Source organism: Mesoplodon bidens (assembly GCF_964165515.1).
Source record: "Mesoplodon bidens genome assembly, chromosome: X".
Taxonomy (NCBI): domain Eukaryota; kingdom Metazoa; phylum Chordata; class Mammalia; order Artiodactyla; family Ziphiidae; genus Mesoplodon; species Mesoplodon bidens.
Window position 1 is genome coordinate 42,020,879 of NC_138163.1, and position 9,388 is coordinate 42,030,266.

Consider the following 9,388-nt stretch of genomic DNA (forward strand, 5'->3'; position numbering starts at 1 on the left):
AAAGCAGTAAAAAGCCTTTTGGCCTGGATTTTCTAAACTCAATGGGTGGGGAGACCTTCAAGATGGTGGATGAATAAAACTTGGAGATCACCTTCCTCCCCACAAATACAGCAGAAATACATCTACATGTGGAACAACTCCTACAGAACACCTACTGAACGCTGGCAGAAGACCTCAGACCTCCCAAAAGGCAAGAAAATCCCCACGTACCTGGTTAGGGCAAAAGAAAAAAGAAAAAACAGAGACAAAAGCATAGGGACGGGACCTGCACCTTTGGGAGGGAGCCGTGAAGGAGGAAAGGTTTCCACACACTAGAAGCCCCTTCACTGGTGGAGACGTGAGGTGGGTGGGTGGGGGGAAGCTTCAGAGCCATGGAGGAGAGCACAGCAACAGGGGTGCGGAGGGCAAAGCGGAGGGATTCCCGCACAGAGGATCAATGCCAACCAGCACTCACCAGCCCGAGAGGCTTGTCTGCTCACCCGCCGGGGCAGGCGGGGGCTGGGAGCTGAGACTCCAGCTTCAGAAGTCAGATCGCAGGGAGAGGGCTGGGGTTGGCGGCGTGAACATAGCCTGAATGGGCCTAGTGCGCCACAGCTAGCCGGGAGGGAGTCCGGGATAAAGTCTGGACCCGCCAAAGAGTCAAGAGACCATTGTTTCGGGGTGCGCGAGGAGAGGGAATTCAGAGCACCACCTAAACGAACTCCAGAGAAGGGCACGAGCCACGGCTATCAGTGTGGACACTAGAGACGGGCATGAAACGCTAAGGCTTCTGCTACAGCCACCAAGAAGCCTATGCACAAACACAGGTCACTTCCCACATCTCCCCTCCCAGGAGCCTGTGCAGCCCGCCACAGCCAGGGTCCCGTGATCCAGAGACAACTTCCCTGGGAGAACACAAGGCATGCCTCAGGCCTTTGCAACGTCACGCTGGCCTCTGCTGCCACAGGCTCACCCCACATTCCCTACCACTCCCTCTCCCCGGCCTGAGTGAGCCAGAGTCCCCTAATCAGCTGCTACTTTAACCCCATCCTGCCTGGGCAGGGAACAGATGCTCTCAGGTGACCTATACGCAGAGGTGGGGCCAAATCCAAAGCTGAACCCCAGGAGTTGTGCAAACAAAGAAGAGAAAGGGAAATTTCTCCTAGCAGCTTCAGGAGCAGCGGATTAAATCTCCACAATCAACTTGATGTACCCTGCATCTGTGGAATACCTGAATAGAAAATGAATCATCCCAAAATTGAGGTGGTGGACTCTGGGAGCAACTGTAGACTTGGGGTTCGCTTTCTGAATCTAATTTGTCTCTGGTTTTATGTTTACTTTAGTTTAGTATTTAGAGTTTATTATCATTCGTAGATTTGTTTATTGATTTGGTTGCTCTCTTCCTCCTTTTTTTTTTGTTTGGCTGCATCAGGACTTTGTTGCTGCACGCGGGCTTTCTCTAGTTACAGTGAGCAGTGGCTACTCTGCATTGTGCTACACAGGCTTCTCATTGTGGTGGCTTCTCTTGTTGTGGAGCAAGGGCTCTAGGAGCGCAGGCTTCAGTAGTTGTGGCACACGGGCTTAGATGCTCCACGGCATGTGGGATCTTCCCGAAGCAGAGCTCGAACCCGTGTCCCCTGCATTAGCAGGCGGATTCTTAACCACTGTGCCAATGGGGAAGCCCCTCTTTTATATATATATATATATATATATATATATGTATATATTTTTTCCTTTTTCTCTTTTATGATTGTGTATGTGTATGCTTCATTGTGTGATTTTCTCTGTATAGCTTTGCTTTTACCATTAGTCCTAGGGTTCTGTCTGTACGATTTTTTTTGTATAGTTTTTAGTACTTGTTATCATTGGTCGATTTGTTTTTTGGTTTGGTTGCTCTCTTCTTTCTCTGTTTTTTTTTCAAAATTACTTTTTAATTTTTCTTATTTTTAATAATTATTTTTTATTTTAATAACTTTATTTTACTTTTTATTTTCTTTTTTCTTACTTTTTTTCTCGCTTTTCTTCTGAGTCATATGGCTGACAGGGTCTTGGTGCTCTGGCTGGATGTCAGGTCTGTGCCTAGGTGGTGTGAGCCGAGTTCAGAACACTGGTCCATTAGAGACCTCCCGGCTCCACGTAATATCAAATGGCGAAAGCTCTCCCAGAGATCTCCATCTCTACTAAGACTCAGCTCCACTCAACGACCAGCAACCTACAGTGTTAGGCACCCTATGCCCAACAACTAGCAAGACAGGAACACAACTGCACCCCTTAAGAGTGCCTGCCTAAAATCATAATAAGTTCACAGACACCCCAAAACACACTGCATGATGCGGTCCTGCCCACTAGAAAGACAAGATACAGCCTCATCAGGAAGAACACAGGCACTAGTCTCCTCCACCAGGAAGCCTACACAACCCACTGAACCAACCTTAGCCACTGGGGGCAGATGCCAAAAACAACGGCAACTACATACCAGCAGCCTGCGAAAAGGAGACCCCAAACACAGTAAGTTAAGCAAAATGAGAAGACAGAGAAACACACAGCAAATTAAGGAGCAAGGTAAACACCCATCAGACTAAACAAATGAAGAGGAAATAGGCAGTCTACCTGAAAAAGAATTCAGAATAATGATAGTAAAGATGATACAAAATGTTGCAAACAGAATGGAGAAAATACAAGAAAATTTTAACAAGGACCTAGAAGAACTAAAGATCCAATGAACGATGATAAACAACACAATAAATGAAATTAAAATTCTCTAGAAGGAACCAATAGCAGAATAAATGAGGCAGAAAAACGGGTAAGTGACCTGGAATATAAAATAGCGGAAATAACTACCACAGAGCTGAATAAAGAAGAAAGAATGAAACGAATTGAGGACAGTCAGAGAGTTCAAGGACAACAATAAATGCACCAAAATTTGAATTATAGGGGTTCCAGAAGAAGAAGAGAAAAAGAAAGGGACTGAGAAAATATTTGAAGAGATTATAGTTGAAAACTTCCCTAAAAAGGGAATGGAAATAGTTAATCAAGTTCAGGAAGCGCAGAGAGTCCCACACAGGATAAATCTAAGGAGAAACACGCCCAGACACATATTAATCAAATTACCAAAAATTAAACACAAAGAAAAGATATTAAAAGCATCAAGGGAAAAATAACAAATAAAACACAAGGGAATCCCCATAAGGTTAACAGCTGATCTTTCAGCAGAAACTCTGCAACCCAGAAGGGAGTGGCAGGATATATTTAAAGTGATGAAAGGGAAAAACCTACAATCAAGGTTACACAAACCAGTAAGGGTCTCATTCCGATTCGATGGAGAAATTAAAGCCTTTACAGACAAGCAAAAGCTAAGAGAATTCAGCACCACCAAACCAGCTTTACAACAAATGCTAAAGGAACTTCTCTAGGCAGGAAACACAAGAGAAGGAAAAGACCAATGATAACAAACCCCAAACAATTAAGAAAATGGTAATAGGAACATACATATCAATAATTACCTTAAATGTAAATGGATTAAATCCTCCAACCAAAAGACATAGACTGGCTAAATGGACACAAAAACAAGATCCACATATACGCTGCATACAAGAGACCTACTTCAGACCTAGGGAAACATACAGATTGAAAGTGAGGGGATGGAAATGTATTCTGTGCAAATGGAAATCAAAAGAAAGCTGGAGTAGCAATTCTCATATCAACAAAATAGACTCTAAAATAAAGACTATTACAAGAGACAAAAAAGGACACTATATAATGATCAAGGGATCAGTCCAGGAGGATATAACAATGGTAAATATTTATGCACCCAACATAGGAACACCTCAATACATAAGGCAAATGCTAACAGCAATAAAAGTGGAAATTGACAGTAACACAATCATAGTAGGGAACTTTAACACCTCACTTTCACCAATGGACAGATCATCCAAAATAAAAATAAATAAGGAATCACAGATGGACTTAACTGATATTTAAATGACATTCCATCCAAAAACAACAGAATACACTTTCTTCCCAACGGCTCATGGAACATTCTTAAGGATAGATGATATCTTAGGTCACAAATCAAGCCTTGGTAAATTTATCCCAGGAATGCAAAGATTCTTCAGTATACACAAATCAATCAATGTGATAAACCATAGTAACAAATTGAAGGAGAAAAATGATATGATCATCTCAATAGATGCAGAAAAAGCTTTTTTCAAAGTTCAACACCCATTTATGATAAAAACCCTCCAGAAAGTAGGCATAGAGGAACTAACCTCAACATAATAAAGGCCATATATGACAAACCCACACCCAACATCATTCTCAGTGGTGAAAAACTGAAACCATTTCCACTAAGATCAGGAAAAAGACAAGGATGTCCACTCTCACCACTATTATTCAACATAGTTTTGGAAGTTTTAGCCACAGCAATCAGAGAAGAAAAATAAATACAAGGAATCCAAATTGGAAAAGAAGAAGTAAAGTTGTCACTGTTTGCAGATGACATCATACTATACATAGAGAAACCTAAAGATGCTACCAGAAAACTACTAGAGCTAATCAATGAATTTGGTAAAGTAGCAGGACACAAAAGTAATGCACAGAAATCTCTTACATTCCTATACACTAATGATGAAAAATCTGAAAGAGAAATTAAGGAAATACTGCCATTTACCACTGCAAGAAAACGAATAATATACCTAGGAATAATCTTAACTAAGGAGACAAAAGACCTGTATGCAGAAAACTATAAGACACTGATGAAATAAATTAAAAATGATATGAACAGATGGAGAGATATATCATGTTCTTGGGTTGGAAGAATCAACATTCTGAAAATGACTATACTACCCAAAACAATCTACAGATTCAATGCAATCCTTATCAAATGCCAATGACATTTTTCACAGAACTAGAACAAGAAATCTCACAATTGGTATGGAAACACAAAAGACCCCGAATAGCCAAAGCAATATTGAGAAAGACAAACAGAGCTGCCAGGATCAGGCTCCCTGACTTCAGACAATACTACAAAGCTACAGTAATCAAGACAGTATGGTACTGGCCCAAAAACAGATATATGGATCAATGGAACAGGATAGAAAGCCCAGAGATAAACCCACGCACATAGGGTCACCTTATCTTTGATAAAGGAGGCTAGAATACACAATGGAGAAAAGACAGCCTCTCCAATAAGTGGTGCTGGGAAAACTGGACAGCTACATGGAAAAGAATGAAATTAGAAAACTCCATTACACCATACACAAAAATAAACTCAAAATGGATTAAAGATCGTTATGTAAGGCCAGACACTATAAAACTCTTAGGGGAAAACATAGGCAGAACACTCTAAGACATAAATCACAGCAAGATCCTTTTGGACCCACCTCCTAGAGAAATGGAAAAAAAAACAAAAATAAACAAATGGGACCTAATGAAACTTAAAAGCTTTTGCACAGCAAAGGAAACCATAAACAAGATGAAAAGACAACCCTCAGAATGGGAGCAAATATTTGCAAATGAAGCAATTGACAAAGGATTAATCTCCAAAATTTACAAGCAGCTCATGCAGCCCAATCCAAAAATGAGCAGAAGACTTAAATAGACATTTCTTCAAAGCAGATATACAGATTGCCAAGAAACACATGAAAGGATGGTCAACATCTCTAATCATTAGAGAAATGCAGATCAAAAATACAATGAGCTATCATCTCACACCAGTCAGAATGGCCATCATCAAAGTATTTACAAACAATAAGTGCTGGAGAGGATGTGAGGAAAAGGGAGCCCTCTTTTACTGTTGGTGGGAATGTAAAATGGTACAGTCATTATGGAGAACAGCATGGAGGTTCCTTAAAATGTAAAAATAGATCTACCTTATGACCCAGGAATCCCACTACTGGGCATATACTCTGAGAAACCATAATTCAAAAAGTATCATGTACCATAATGTTCATTGCAGCTCTATTTACAATAGCCAGGACATGGAAGCAACTTAAGTGCCCACTGACAGATGAATGGATAAAGAAGATGTGGCACATATATACGATGGAATTTTACTCAGCCGTAAAATGAAAGGAAATTGAGTTATTTGTAGTGAGATGGATGGACCTAGAGACTGTCATACAGTGTGAAGTAAGTCAGAAAGAGAAAAACAAATAGCATATGCTAACACATATATATGGAATCTCTAAAAAAAAAAAGTTCTGAAGAACCTAGGAGCAGGACAGGAATAAAGATGAAGATATAGAAAATGGACTTGAGGACAAAGGTAGGGGGAAGGGTAAGCTGGGACGAATTGAGAGAGTAGCATATACTTATATATACTACCATATGTAAAATAGATAGCTAGTGGGAAGCAGCGCATAGCAGAGGGAGATAAGCTCCGTGCTTTGTGACTACCTAGAGGGGTGGGATAAGGAGTGTGGGAGGGAGACGCAAGAGGGAGGAGATATGGGGATATATGTATATGTATAGCTGATTCACTCTGTTTTAAAGCAGAAATTAACACACCATTGTAAAGCAATTTTACTCCAATAAAGATGTTAAAAAACAAAACAAAACAAAGAAACAAAAATCTCAATGAGTAGAAATTTATTAAGTCCAAACTTATACATTCTGTGCAAACCTGGGTAAAATCTGTGGAATAATAAATGCCAGTAAAACAGATGGCAATGACCCCATATGTGGATTTGTCCAAGAGGTGCTTTTCAACATTCAGCCATAGTTTCTTTGACCAGCCACATTAAAGGCCAGTACTTGGCAGTGCTATCCAATTGGCAAATTCATTCTTTGTTGTCTCTATTCCTGGTTTTCTACCCTTTTTCAGACTTTTAGCTCTCTCTCCACTTACTGACATTCAGCAGTACTGGTTATGCTACTGTCCTCAAATCTTCTCATGTGAGAATATCTCACATAGCACAACATTTCATTTTCCAAAGGATATTTTTAATTCATAGGTTAATGACTCAAGAGCCTCTTACTGAACACAAGACATAAATGTACACTTGGTTTGAGTTTGGGGCTATTTTAATGCAACACTGGGCATCTGTATATCTCCTAATCTGATATTTTATACTCAGTAGGCAATTCAACATTTTAACCTTGTCCAGAATTAATGCTTTCCTCCTCACATTCCTTTCAAATCACCATCCAAGGCAGAGCTACAGTCACTTCTCTTTCAAGAATGCTTTCTCCAGTGGCCCTTAACTTGGACATTCCTTGCTTGGGGTAGAAATGGAAGGGAAAGAGGGCTAGTATTTGTAAGATAGTTGAGCCAAGTAAACCCCAAACAGACAATTCCATGTTTTATAGAGCCATGCCCAAATTTGTAAGCCAAGATGAAGAAGAAAACTTATCAATATTATTGATACTGCCAAATAGTAAAGCTAGTGGAGCTAAGAATTAAGAGCTTGGAAATAAACTCTTGTATATATGGTCAGATGATTTTGAAAATGGGTGCCAAGACCATTTAATGGAGAAAGGACATCCTTATGAACAAATGATGCTGAGAAAATTAGATATCTACAAGTAAAAGAATGAATTTGTACCCTTAATTTTCATCATATACAAAAATTAACTCAAAATGGATCAAAGACCTAAATGTAAGAGCTAAAACTATAAAACTCTTAGAAGAAAACATATGGGCACACAAGAAACAAAAGCCTGTCAATAAGTGGGAAGGCCTCAAACTAAAAAGCTTCTGGACAGCAAAAGAAACAAAATGAAAAAATGAAAAAGCAACCTACAGAATGGGAGAAAATACTTGCAAACCATTTGTTGGATAAGGGGTTAATACAAAAATATATACAGAACTTATATAACAATCTCATTTAAAAAATGGGCAAGGGGAACTGAATAGACATTTTCCAAATAAGACATCCAAATGACCAACAGGTACATGAAGAGATGCCCACCATCACTGATCATCAAGACAACTCAAATGAAAACCATGATGAGATATCACCTTACAGTTGTTAGAATGGTTGTCATCAAAAAGACAAGAGATAACAAGTGTTGGTGAGGATGTGGAGAAAATTAAACCCTTGTGCACTGTTGGTGGGAATATAAATTGGTGCAGCCACTATGGAAAACAGTATGGATGTTCCTCAAAAAATTAAACCTAGGACTACTGTACCATCCAGCAATTCCACTTCTCGATATATATCCAAAAGGAAATGAAAACGGGACACTGAAAAGATATCTGTACTCCCATGTGTATTGCAGCATTATTCAAAATAGCCAAGGTATGGAAATGACTTGTGTCCAATAATGGGTGAATGGATAAAGAAGATGTGAGATATATATATATATATATATATATATATATTCAGCCATGAGAAAGAAGGAAATCCTGCTATTTGGAATAACATGGATGGGCCTTGAGGGCATTATATTACATGAGATAAGCCACACAGAGAAAGACAAATACTGTATGATTTCATTTACATATGAAATCTAAAAAAGCCAAACTGGAAACAGTAGAATGGTGGTTACCAGAGGCTGTAGGGTGGCAGAATTGGAGAGATTTTGGTCAAATGGTACAAACTTCCAGTTAGAAGATGAATAAGTTCTGAAGCTCTAATGCACAGCACTATGATTACAGTCATTAATACCATATTATGTACTTCAAAGTTGCTAGGAAACCAGATCTTAAATGTTCCCGCCATAAAAAATTATAATTATATGATGTGATAGAGGTGTTAGCTAACTGTATGATGGTAATCATATTGCAATGTATAAATGTATCAAATCATCACCTTGTACACCTTAAAATTCCACAACGTTGTATGTCAATTACACCTCCAGTTTAAAATAAGAAAGAAAGAAAATATATGGCATTGGATTTGGCAATGATTTCTTGTACATGACACCAAAAGCACAGGAAAAAAAATAGATACATTAAATTTCAACCAAATTAAAAACTGTGCATCAAAGGACATTATCAACACAGTGAAAGGGTAACCTATGGAATGGTAGAAAATATTTACAAACCATATAACTGATAAGGGATTAATATCCAGAATATAAAAAGAACTCCTACAACCCAACAACAATTGCAAAAACTACCCAATAAAAAAATGGGCCAAGAACTTGAATAGACATTTCTCCAAAGAAGATATACAGATGGCTAATAAGCACATGCAACAGTGTTCAACATCACTAATTGTTAGGGAAATGCAAATCAAAACCACAATAAGATATGACTTCACACCCATTGGGATTGCTACTACATTTATTAAAAAAAAAAGAAAAAAAGAAAGAAAAGCAGAAAATAACAAGTGTTGGCAAGCATATGGAGAAATTGGCACTTTTGTGATGGAGGGAAAGAGTGAGAGGGATATTGATTTCCTAAGCTTCTTTTATTCACAATTAACAACAAGAGGCAAAGGCACTTGGTCTAGATTTTTACACA